This window comes from Euleptes europaea, chromosome 15 (genome assembly GCF_029931775.1).
Source record: "Euleptes europaea isolate rEulEur1 chromosome 15, rEulEur1.hap1, whole genome shotgun sequence".
Classification (NCBI taxonomy): domain Eukaryota; kingdom Metazoa; phylum Chordata; class Lepidosauria; order Squamata; family Sphaerodactylidae; genus Euleptes; species Euleptes europaea.
In genome coordinates this window covers 10,627,859-10,640,893 of record NC_079326.1, presented here as the reverse complement: position 1 = coordinate 10,640,893, position 13,035 = coordinate 10,627,859, and positions in this window count along the sequence as shown.

Here is a 13,035-nt window from a genome sequence, read left to right as displayed (position 1 = left end):
AAGAATGTTTTCTGGCAGGGTAGGAGCTTTCGGGAGCCACAGCTCGCTTCTTCAGAGAAAAGGGCCAGAGTCCAGTAGCACCTGAAAGACTAACAAGAATGTTTTCTGGCAGGGTGTGAGTTTTCGGGAGCCACAGCTCCCTTCTTCAGAGAAAAGGGCAAGAGTCCAGTAGCACCTGAAAGACTAACAAGAATGTTTTCTGGCAGGGTGTGAGCTTTCAGGAGCCACAGCTCGCTTCTTCAGAGAAAAGGGCAAGAGTCCAGTAGCACCTGAAAGACTAACAAGAATGTTTTCTGGCAGGGTGTGAGTTTTCGGGAGCCACAGCTCCCTTCTTCAGAGAAAAGGGCAAGAGTCCAGTAGCACCTGAAAGACTAACAAGAATGTTTTCTGGCAGGGTGTGAGTTTTCGGGAGCCACAGCTCGCTTCTTCAGAGAAAAGGGCAAGAGTCCAGTAGCACCTGAAAGACTAACAAGAATATTTTCTGGCAGGGTGTGAGCTTTCGGGAGCCACAGCTCGCTTCTTCAGAGAAAAGGGCAAGAGTCCAGCAGCACCTGAAAGACTAACAAGAATATTTTCTGGCAGGGTGTGAGCTTTCGGGAGCCACAGCTCGCTTCTTCAGAGAAAAGGGCAAGAGTCCAGTAGCACCTGAAAGACTAACAAGAATGTTTTCTGGCAGGGTAGGAGCTTTCGGGAGCCACAGCTCGCTTCTTCAGAGAAAAGGGCCAGAGTCCAGTAGCACCTGAAAGACTAACAAGAATGTTTTCTGGCAGGGTGTGAGTTTTCGGGAGCCACAGCTCCCTTCTTCAGAGAAAAGGGCAAGAGTCCAGTAGCACCTGAAAGACTAACAAGAATGTTTTCTGGCAGGGTGTGAGCTTTCAGGAGCCACAGCTCGCTTCTTCAGAGAAAAGGGCAAGAGTCCAGTAGCACCTGAAAGACTAACAAGAATGTTTTCTGGCAGGGTGTGAGTTTTCGGGAGCCACAGCTCGCTTCTTCAGAAAAAAGGGCCAGAGTCCAGGAGCACCTGAAAGACTAACAAGAATGTTTTCTGGCAGGGTAGGAGCTTTCGGGAGCCACAGCTCGCTTCTTCAGAGAAAAGGGCCAGAGTCCAGGAGCACCTGAAAGACTAACAAGAATGTTTTCTGGCAGGGTGTGAGTTTTCGGGAGCCACAGCTCCCTTCTTCAGAGAAAAGGGCAAGAGTCCAGTAGCACCTGAAAGACTAACAAGAATGTTTTCTGGCAGGGTGTGAGCTTTCAGGAGCCACAGCTCGCTTCTTCAGAGAAAAGGGCAAGAGTCCAGCAGCACCTGAAAGACTAACAAGAATATTTTCTGGCAGGGTGTGAGCTTTCGGGAGCCACAGCTCGCTTCTTCAGAGAAAAGGGCCAGAGTCCAGTAGCACCTGAAAGACTAACAAGAATGTTTTCTGGCAGGGTGTGAGCTTTCGGGAGCCACAGCTCGCTTCTTCAGAGAAAAGGGCAAGAGTCCAGTAGCACCTGAAAGACTAACAAGAATGTTTTCTGGCAGGGTGTGAGTTTTCGGGAGCCACAGCTCGCTTCTTCAGAAAAAAGGGCCAGAGTCCAGGAGCACCTGAAAGACTAACAAGAATGTTTTCTGGCAGGGTAGGAGCTTTCGGGAGCCACAGCTCGCTTCTTCAGAGAAAAGGGCAAGAGTCCAGTAGCACCTGAAAGACTAACAAGAATGTTTTCTGGCAGGGTAGGAGCTTTCGGGAGCCACAGCTCGCTTCTTCAGAGAAAAGGGCCAGAGTCCAGTAGCACCTGAAAGACTAACAAGAATGTTTTCTGGCAGGGTGTGAGTTTTCGGGAGCCACAGCTCCCTTCTTCAGAGAAAAGGGCAAGAGTCCAGTAGCACCTGAAAGACTAACAAGAATGTTTTCTGGCAGGGTGTGAGCTTTCAGGAGCCACAGCTCGCTTCTTCAGAGAAAAGGGCAAGAGTCCAGTAGCACCTGAAAGACTAACAAGAATGTTTTCTGGCAGGGTGTGAGTTTTCGGGAGCCACAGCTCGCTTCTTCAGAAAAAAGGGCCAGAGTCCAGGAGCACCTGAAAGACTAACAAGAATGTTTTCTGGCAGGGTAGGAGCTTTCGGGAGCCACAGCTCGCTTCTTCAGAGAAAAGGGCCAGAGTCCAGGAGCACCTGAAAGACTAACAAGAATGTTTTCTGGCAGGGTGTGAGTTTTCGGGAGCCACAGCTCCCTTCTTCAGAGAAAAGGGCAAGAGTCCAGTAGCACCTGAAAGACTAACAAGAATGTTTTCTGGCAGGGTGTGAGCTTTCAGGAGCCACAGCTCGCTTCTTCAGAGAAAAGGGCAAGAGTCCAGCAGCACCTGAAAGACTAACAAGAATATTTTCTGGCAGGGTGTGAGCTTTCGGGAGCCACAGCTCGCTTCTTCAGAGAAAAGGGCCAGAGTCCAGTAGCACCTGAAAGACTAACAAGAATGTTTTCTGGCAGGGTGTGAGCTTTCGGGAGCCACAGCTCGCTTCTTCAGAGAAAAGGGCAAGAGTCCAGTAGCACCTGAAAGACTAACAAGAATGTTTTCTGGCAGGGTGTGAGTTTTCGGGAGCCACAGCTCGCTTCTTCAGAAAAAAGGGCCAGAGTCCAGGAGCACCTGAAAGACTAACAAGAATGTTTTCTGGCAGGGTAGGAGCTTTCGGGAGCCACAGCTCGCTTCTTCAGAGAAAAGGGCCAGAGTCCAGGAGCACCTGAAAGACTAACAAGAATGTTTTCTGGCAGGGTGTGAGTTTTCGGGAGCCACAGCTCCCTTCTTCAGAGAAAAGGGCAAGAGTCCAGTAGCACCTGAAAGACTAACAAGAATGTTTTCTGGCAGGGTGTGAGCTTTCAGGAGCCACAGCTCGCTTCTTCAGAGAAAAGGGCAAGAGTCCAGCAGCACCTGAAAGACTAACAAGAATATTTTCTGGCAGGGTGTGAGCTTTCGGGAGCCACAGCTCGCTTCTTCAGAGAAAAGGGCAAGAGTCCAGTAGCACCTGAAAGACTAACAAGAATGTTTTCTGGCAGGGTAGGAGCTTTCGGGAGCCACAGCTCGCTTCTTCAGAGAAAAGGGCCAGAGTCCAGTAGCACCTGAAAGACTAACAAGAATGTTTTCTGGCAGGGTGTGAGTTTTCGGGAGCCACAGCTCCCTTCTTCAGAGAAAAGGGCAAGAGTCCAGTAGCACCTGAAAGACTAACAAGAATGTTTTCTGGCAGGGTGTGAGCTTTCAGGAGCCACAGCTCGCTTCTTCAGAGAAAAGGGCAAGAGTCCAGTAGCACCTGAAAGACTAACAAGAATGTTTTCTGGCAGGGTGTGAGTTTTCGGGAGCCACAGCTCCCTTCTTCAGAGAAAAGGGCAAGAGTCCAGTAGCACCTGAAAGACTAACAAGAATGTTTTCTGGCAGGGTGTGAGTTTTCGGGAGCCACAGCTCGCTTCTTCAGAAAAAAGGGCCAGAGTCCAGTAGCACCTGAAAGACTAACAAGAATGTTTTCTGGCAGGGTAGGAGCTTTCGGGAGCCACAGCTCGCTTCTTCAGAGAAAAGGGCCAGAGTCCAGGAGCACCTGAAAGACTAACAAGAATGTTTTCTGGCAGGGTAGGAGCTTTCGGGAACCACAACTCGCTTCTTCAGAGAAAAGGGCAAGAGTCCAGTAGCACCTGAAAGACTAACAAGAATGTTTTCTGGCAGGGTGTGAGCTTTCGGGAGCCACAGCTCGCTTCTTCAGAGAAAAGGGCAAGAGTCCAGTAGCACCTGAAAGACTAACAAGAATGTTTTCTGGCAGGGTAGGAGCTTTCGGGAGCCACAGCTCGCTTCTTCAGAGAAAAGGGCAAGAGTCCAGTAGCACCTGAAAGACTAACAAGAATGTTTTCCGGCAGGGTGTGAGTTTTCGGGAGCCACAGCTCCCTTCTTCAGAGAAAAGGGCAAGCACCTGAAAGACTAACAAGAATGTTTTCTGGCAGGGTGTGAGCTTTCGGGAGCCACAGCTCGCTTCTTCAGAGAAAAGGGCAAGAGTCCAGTAGCACCCGAAAGACTAACAAGAATGTTTTCCGGCAGGGTGTGAGCTTTCGGGAGCCACAGCTCGCTTCTTCAGAGAAAAGGGCCAGAGTCCAGCAGCACCTGAAAGACTAACAAGAATATTTTCTGGCAGGGTGTGAGCTTTCGGGAGCCACAGCTCGCTTCTTCAGAGAAAAGGGCAAGAGTCCAGTAGCACCTGAAAGACTAACAAGAATGTTTTCTGGCAGGGTGTGAGTTTTCGGGAGCCACAGCTCGCTTCTTCAGAAAAAAGGGCCAGAGTCCAGTAGCACCTGAAAGACTAACAAGAATGTTTTCTGGCAGGGTAGGAGCTTTCGGGAGCCACAGCTCGCTTCTTCAGAGAAAAGGGCCAGAGTCCAGGAGCACCTGAAAGACTAACAAGAATGTTTTCTGGCAGGGTGTGAGTTTTCGGGAGCCACAGCTCCCTTCTTCAGAGAAAAGGGCAAGAGTCCAGTAGCACCTGAAAGACTAACAAGAATGTTTTCTGGCAGGGTGTGAGCTTTCAGGAGCCACAGCTCGCTTCTTCAGAGAAAAGGGCAAGAGTCCAGCAGCACCTGAAAGACTAACAAGAATATTTTCTGGCAGGGTGTGAGCTTTCGGGAGCCACAGCTCGCTTCTTCAGAGAAAAGGGCAAGAGTCCAGTAGCACCTGAAAGACTAACAAGAATGTTTTCTGGCAGGGTAGGAGCTTTCGGGAGCCACAGCTCGCTTCTTCAGAGAAAAGGGCCAGAGTCCAGGAGCACCTGAAAGACTAACAAGAATGTTTTCTGGCAGGGTGTGAGTTTTCGGGAGCCACAGCTCCCTTCTTCAGAGAAAAGGGCAAGAGTCCAGTAGCACCTGAAAGACTAACAAGAATGTTTTCTGGCAGGGTGTGAGCTTTCAGGAGCCACAGCTCGCTTCTTCAGAGAAAAGGGCAAGAGTCCAGTAGCACCTGAAAGACTAACAAGAATGTTTTCTGGCAGGGTGTGAGTTTTCGGGAGCCACAGCTCCCTTCTTCAGAGAAAAGGGCAAGAGTCCAGTAGCACCTGAAAGACTAACAAGAATGTTTTCTGGCAGGGTGTGAGTTTTTGGGAGCCACAGCTCGCTTCTTCAGAAAAAAGGGCCAGAGTCCAGTAGCACCTGAAAGACTAACAAGAATGTTTTCTGGCAGGGTAGGAGCTTTCGGGAGCCACAGCTCGCTTCTTCAGAGAAAAGGGCCAGAGTCCAGGAGCACCTGAAAGACTAACAAGAATGTTTTCTGGCAGGGTAGGAGCTTTCGGGAGCCACAGCTCGCTTCTTCAGAGAAAAGGGCAAGAGTCCAGTAGCACCTGAAAGACTAACAAGAATGTTTTCTGGCAGGGTGTGAGCTTTCGGGAGCCACAGCTCGCTTCTTCAGAGAAAAGGGCAAGAGTCCAGTAGCACCTGAAAGACTAACAAGAATGTTTTCTGGCAGGGTGTGAGCTTTCGGGAGCCACAGCTCGCTTCTTCAGAGAAAAGGGCAAGAGTCCAGTAGCACCTGAAAGACTAACAAGAATGTTTTCTGGCAGGGTGTGAGTTTTCGGGAGCCACAGCTCCCTTCTTCAGAGAAAAGGGCAAGAGTCCAGTAGCACTTGAAAGACTAACAAGAATGTTTTCTGGCAGGGTGTGAGTTTTCGGGAGCCACAGCTCCCTTCTTCAGAGAAAAGGGCAAGAGTCCAGTAGCACCTGAAAGACTAACAAGAATGTTTTCTGGCAGGGTAGGAGCTTTCGGGAGCCACAGCTCGCTTCTTCAGAAAAAAGGGCCAGAGTCCAGTAGCACCTGAAAGACTAACAAGAATGTTTTCTGGCAGGGTAGGAGCTTTCGGGAGCCACAGCTCGCTTCTTCAGAGAAAAGGGCCAGAGTCCAGGAGCACCTGAAAGACTAATAAGAATGTTTTCTGGCAGGGTGTGAGCTTTCGGGAGCCACAGCTCGCTTCTTCAGAGAAAAGGGCCAGAGTCCAGTAGCACCTGAAAGACTAACAAGAATGTTTTCTGGCAGGGTAGGAGCTTTCGGGAGCCACAGCTCGCTTCTTCAGAGAAAAGGGCAAGAGTCCAGTAGCACCTGAAAGACTAACAAGAATGTTTTCTGGCAGGGTGTGAGTTTTCGGGAGCCACAGCTCCCTTCTTCAGAGAAAAGGGCAAGAGTCCAGTAGCACCTGAAAGACTAACAAGAATGTTTTCTGGCAGGGTGTGAGCTTTCGGGAGCCACAGCTCGCTTCTTCAGAGAAAAGGGCAAGAGTCCAGTAGCACCTGAAAGACTAACAAGAATGTTTTCTGGCAGGGTGTGAGCTTTCGGGAGCCACAGCTCGCTTCTTCAGATACCGCTAGAATGTGAATCCGTCTGTCTTTAAGTAGAGGAGAGTGAATTCAGACAAGCATTAGTATGTAAATGTTAACAGTATGTCAATGTGGATAGCAGGCGTGATGGGATGAGGTGTGGTATGCAGAAGAGTCTGATGTCCAGGGGAGAAGATGGGTGTGGAGAAATCAGCATTGGCAATGAGTCATGAATGCAAGGTCTTTATTCAGCCCAGGTAAACGTATTGACTTCAGTTTGAATATCAACTGTAATTCAGCAGAAGCAGAGGGAGACTGAAAGGCCCTTGCATCTGGCCAGCTGGCCGCCTCCTTTTCAGCGGCGCTCTTTGGAAGGCTGGCACAGGTCTGCAAAGGTTGACATGAAGTAGTCTATAGAGGTGGGGAAGTGAGATTCGCATAACACTTCTGGCTGTCAGTTGGCCTTTGTCAGCACTTTGGTGTTCAGATAGTAGCAGCTGATCTTATGGATTCCCTTGCTGTGACAAGCTTTTCCTGCTGGTTTTACACCTCAGGCTGCCACCAAAGTGCAATAACAGGCTGGATATTTCCTGTTGCCACCTCTGGGTTGGGAAATTCCTGAAGATTTAGGGGTGGAGCTTTGGAAGGGCAGAGTTTGGGGAGGGAGTTTAGGGGCAATGAGATGCCCTCCAAAGCTGCTATTTCCTCCAGGGGAACTGACCTCTGTCATCTGGAGATCAGTTGTAATTCTGGGAGAACTCCAGGCCCCATCTGGATATTAGCAGCGCTACCTGCTTGCTTCTCCTGACAACCCATTTTCTCCTATGGTATTTTGAATGTATATCTACATATGTACCCTACCTGCTTGCTTCTCCTGACAAGATCTATTTCCTCCTATGGTATTCTGAATGTATAACTACTTCTGTAAAAGTAACCATACAGATATTTTGCGCATACATTTCTATATTTGCCTTACAAATACAAACTCACTCAGATGGACAAAGAAACCAATTTAACTGATCTACCATTGAGATAGATAAACCTCCCCATGGGCAGTCCATGTGGGAAGGCTGCAGATTTCCTCACTGGCTATTAGGATCATAGTCCGGCTTCCTTGGTAGCTGGGGCTGCCATGTTTCCAGGTGAGGTTTCAAAAGAACGTGTGGAAAATCAGCAGTAACCAACAGAAGCTTCTAGAGCCCTGCTGTCAAGGCCAAGGGTCCATGTATATTTTAATGTCTGTGCATCATTACAACTGTGTAAATTGAGTAATAAGGATAACTACTTTTGTATTTAGAAGCTTTAACATAATTATAATAGGCATCTTCCTTAAATTAATAACTTCTTGCCCCTTAGGATGCCCTCAGCCATAACACCCAAAGTGGGATCCCCCTGCCCGATCATTTAAGTATGATAATAAGGTTGGCAGAAGTGTTGAAAAATTCCTCTTGAATCAGGGCAGCAGATGTGGAATGATGAGGAGAGCAGAGGTTGAAGCATTACCACTTTTAGCGGACAACAGCTACATTTTTTTTAAAATCTGTCTTATTTTATGAGCTTACATGATATGAAGCTGCATTATACCAAATCAGACCATCTGAATGGCAGCAGTTCTCCAGATCTCAATTATAAAAAGTCTTCCTCGGTGCCTGCTACCTGAGCTCCTTGACCTGGACATTTATGCCCACAAGGCATGTGCTGTACTACTCAGCCACAGCCTTTCACATAAAAACAAATTTCTAAAAACTCATGTGTATCCTTTAATTGGAAGCTGTCATGTCACAATTCTTAAAAACCTGTTTCTTGGGGCGGGGGGAGGATTCATGCCTTGGGTGAGGGCAGTAGACCCTTTGCCTCTGCCTTGACTCTGGCCACGCCTGGCTAGAAACTGTGAGTCTCTTAACTTACCACAGCATCTCTAGGCCTTGTTCTTCTGCTGATGTTTCTTTCCTGTAAATCACCTACAATAAAACAGTACTGTACTCTGGATTTTGTTTTGCATTTGTCCTGCTTTTGGTGTTGGGAGTAGACAAAATAAAAAAATATATATTTTCAAATAAGCTGCATCTCCTTTTGCACATGCCATGGGCGGGGGAACCAAGAGTATATGTACATGAAACAGTGAGAGTGGCTTTGACCATTTTTTACATTGCTGCTGACACTTGGGTTTGCCCAGCATTTTATGGCTTCTTGGCAATATAAATGGCTTGAGTGACTGGTGGGGGCCTAGGGTTGTCAGCTCCAGTGTTGGGAAATACCTGGAGATTTGGGGGGTGGAGACTGAGAAGGATGGGATTTGGCGAGGGGAGACATTTCAATGGGGTATAATGCCATAGAGTCCACCTTCCAAAGTGGCCAATTTCTCCAGATAAACAGAGCCCTGTTGCCTGGAGAACATCTGTAATCCGAGGAAATCTTCAGCCACAACTTGGAGGCTGGCAACCCTATGAGGGCAATGTGAAAAGCCCTTTGTTTGATTCCCACTGCATTGCATTTCTGGCAGCTCCACACACACACACCACACACACAGAATTGCTGTTGGGATTGCTCAGGCCTTGCCATGGGCTGTCGCTTTGGTCGTACTCTTATGATGTGTCTGTTTAAGCCATTAACCGTTCTGAGTACAAATCTGTCTTTGTCCAGAGGGGGGTATGCATTCTACAGGCATTATAAAAACAACAGTAATTAATACAGTATTGCCATTCAAGCCAAACCATGGAATAAGCTCAGGAGCCCAGAAGAGATTGACTGGGTGGTTGCTTTCTTTAGACTGCCTGGATTATAAATACACAACTCTTCCAGCTAGGCACAGGAGCAGAAAGCTGGAATCTGATACTTATCCAAACATACTTTCCAGAGCAAATGGACAGGAGTGCTGTGTCATGAGTTATGCTTCAGCCCTTCAGAGGGAGAGTCTATGTTCTGGTATCTGTGGATCCAACTCAAGGCAACAGAAGAGCCCTCCAGTAAGGCTCTCACCCCAGGATTACTTGTGAGTTCCACTGAGCTTAGCAGAATTCACTTATTTTCAGATAGTTCCACATAGTGTTGGGGTAAGTCACAGAAGATAGGGAGAGCAAAAGATATGATTAACATACCGTAATTTTCTCAACAAAACTAAATGGCTTTGTAACTAAGAATAGTCTAAAACCTATCTGTCTGGAATTTCTTCCCACAAAATGCATGACATACAAATTCAGTAGGTGAACCTTTTCTCATTACTGCATCCTGGTGTTAGGTAAAAGTTCACCTGCTGAATTTTTGTGCATCGCACAGCTGTTAAAAGCCACAGCTCTGCTGGAGAGTGGGGGAGGGGAGAGGTCATTACCAATCCTAATTTAAGACAGCTATCTAATTCCCAGGTTGGTTACTGGTAGGAAATTGGCAGTTGAAGTTTTTCATGTAATTGAGGTAAATAACAGTCCATTAAGCTTCTGTTAAAGGGGCAGGGCACTTTTCTCCAGGCCTGTTGGCAACCCTAGTTACTGGGCATACATGTTGTATTCACTAGTTCATAAGCAAATAGGGCTGTGCCTTTAACGTGTATCCTCTGCCTTTAACATACTGGTTCCGCGGACCCCCAGTGGTCCATGAGAACTAAACCAGGGGTCCGTGAAACAAAGTTATAAACCCATAATAAATTAATATTTATGCAGGCGGCATGGCGGCGGCTCGCGGGCGCAGAGCGCGGCGGCGTGCGGTGATGACTCACAGGAACGGCGTGCGACAAGTAAGGAACATGCGGGGGCAGGGAGGCCGGGGTAGGGTGCAAGCGAGCCTCACACAACCACACACAATAGGAGAAACACTCGTCAAACCTTGTTTGATGATAGCTGTCGAAGAGGTTTTAGGGATGGAAGCCAAAAAGAAAATACAAGAAATACCTCTATCGAACAACACGGTAAAAGCTTGAATTGAAATTATGTCAAATGACATCGAGGAGCAACTTGTTTCGAAAATAAAAAATTTGCCATGCTTCGCTTTGCAGTGTGATGAATCAACAGACGTTTCTAATTGCAGTCAGTTGCTCGTATTTGTCCGCTTTTTAGACGACAACACTATTAAAGAGGAATTATTGATTTCGCGGAAACTGGAAATGACGTCAAAAGGTATCGACGTCATGAATATAATAGCGGAGTATTTTGAGAAACATAGTATTATGTGGGAAAAGCTCGCCGGCTTCTGTACGGATGGCGCTCCAGCCATGTTAGGATCACGCTCCAGTCTAGCAATATTAATAAAACAAGAATCCTTCAGCAATAACAACTCATTGTATCATACATCGTCAGGTGTTGGCTTCCAAGACTCTTCCTAAAAGCCTTGATAATACCATGGAAATGGCCATAAAAGTGGTCAATGTTATTAAAAGTAGCGCCTTAAATACACGCCTTTTTAAAAAACTGTGCACTGAAATGGACTCCGATCATGAGACTCTTCTTTTCCACACCAAAGTTCGTTGGCTATCGAAAGGCAATATGCTGGGAAGGTTATTTGAACTAAGAAAAGAGGTTGAACTATTTCTAGCCGAGAAGAAAATTAAAGATTTACTAGAGCTGTTTTCTGATTCGAAAAGTCAGATGCATTTCGCTTATCTTGTGGATATTTTCTCACATTTGAATAAACTAAACTTACAGTTGCAAGGTTCTGGAAACATAAATTTAGCAGGTGTGGGAAACATTTTTATGTTTGAAGATAAACTGCGTGCCTTTATTTGCAAACTCCAATTATGGGTAGGTGAAAACAATTATTCTGTGTTTATGACATTAAAAGCACTGGTCGATGATAGTAAAGATGACATGATCACCGCAAATATACAAGACAACATCAGAAGTCATCTGCAAATGCTGGTCGATGAATTCCACCGTTACTTCCCGGAATATAACCAGACAGAATCAAAAGATACCCAAAATCCTTTTGGTATTGCTGTTGAAGAGGTTGCAGAAGAAATCCAGGAAAAGCGCTCATTGAATTCCAAATGATAGGCACTGTAAGGATGCGTTTGAATCAGTTTCTCTTTAAGAGTTCTAGTGTAAAAAAGCAATTTCATATCCTACAGTTCGGGGATTCGCCTTGCGATATCTTATGCTCTTCTCCACAACTTATTTATGCGAACAAGGGTTTTCTGCTTTGCTTATAATTAAGAACACGACAAGAAATCGATTGGAAGCAAGTGATGATATTTGTGTAGCTCTGAGCAACAGTATTAGCCCCAGAATTGCCCAGCTTGTAAAAAGGATGCAAGCTCAAAAATCACATTGATTTACAATTAAAAGTTCTCTATTATAAAAAATATATTCAAATATTATTCTAAGTTTAATGTTTAACTAACAGTTATGATTAAAGTTTATTTTCAAATTCTCTGAATTTTTATTTTGAACCTTGGGGTCCCTGCACCGAACAAAAAAGTCCTAGTGGTCCCTGGTCAAAAAAAGGTTGGGAACCACTGCTTTAACAGGTAGCAGTTCAATAGATTTTTTACATTGCATGCAGATGTATCGGGGAAGGAAAGTATTGGTGAATTTCTGCCTGTCGCACACCCATCAAAGGGACATGGCTGTGTTAGAGGAAAATGGGCGACCCTTGGAAAGTACAAGGAAAACTTCACAACTTTAAATACAGTAGGCATGTTTGCATAAAGAAGTTGTACAGTAGGTACATATGGAGATTTGTCAGAGACTGTTTAAACATCTGATAAGTGTTAATGCAGATGGTTGGGTAAGAAAACCTTTCAAGCTCTTCTTAGCTATCCAAAAACAGAACTTCAGAGTACTGTATGGATCTTGATGCATTTTGCTAGAAAAGCTTTGGGACCAAAGAATATCATGTTACCCATTTTAATTAATGGAACGGCTACAGTGATGAAGCGACCAATGTGCAGTTTCTCCCTACATAGTGCTACAGTCGTGAAAGAAACCAGATTTGCCTATGTTCTTCCCATTCTGTGCACAGATAAACTCAATGTTGATTTCCCATATGAAATGTCCTCTGAAAGACTACTGCACCGTGGTAATAAAAACATGTTTAATACAGCTCCATAAATCATCAACACATGAAACAGCTGCAGCTGCCAGCAACAGGAAAAGAACTGGAACCAAGATAAAACGCAGAGCATAACACGCTTCATTTAAATGGCAAAAGCGCCCACAAAAGTATGGCAAGCCAAAGAGGCCAATACGTTACACCATAACTAATCAATTTTTTCACCCACCCTTCCAATGGGTTTAAGGTAGCATACATCCCCCCTGCCATTTTATCCTCACAACTACCCCAATGAGGTAGATTAGGTGCGCCGAGTGGCTGGCCCAAGGTCACCCAGTAGGGCAGCAAACAGCCTGGAAGGGGGGGGGGGGGAAGTCCTGTACTTTTAACAGAGGCTTAATGGGATGTTATTTACTGGGTGATGTTATTTACCTCCATGCCATGAAAAGCCTCTATTAAAGAGACACCCAGTAACCTTGACGGCAGAGCCAGGGCTCGAACACAGGTCTCCACAGCCCTAATATGACTATGCCACATTGGCTTTCTGGCATTGCTACTATCTTCACAGTACGTTGCTGAATGCAAATATAAAATCCAAAGTGAAAGAAGCCTCTTCCCTGCACTGAAAAACGCAAAGAGCTTCTTTTCTGTCCCCCAAGCATAAGAATGAAGAATGAGCAAAAGCTGTCAGTTATTCATTTAGCTTTGAGAACTTCGATAAATCAGAGCCACACCTGCTCTACATTGTAAGATC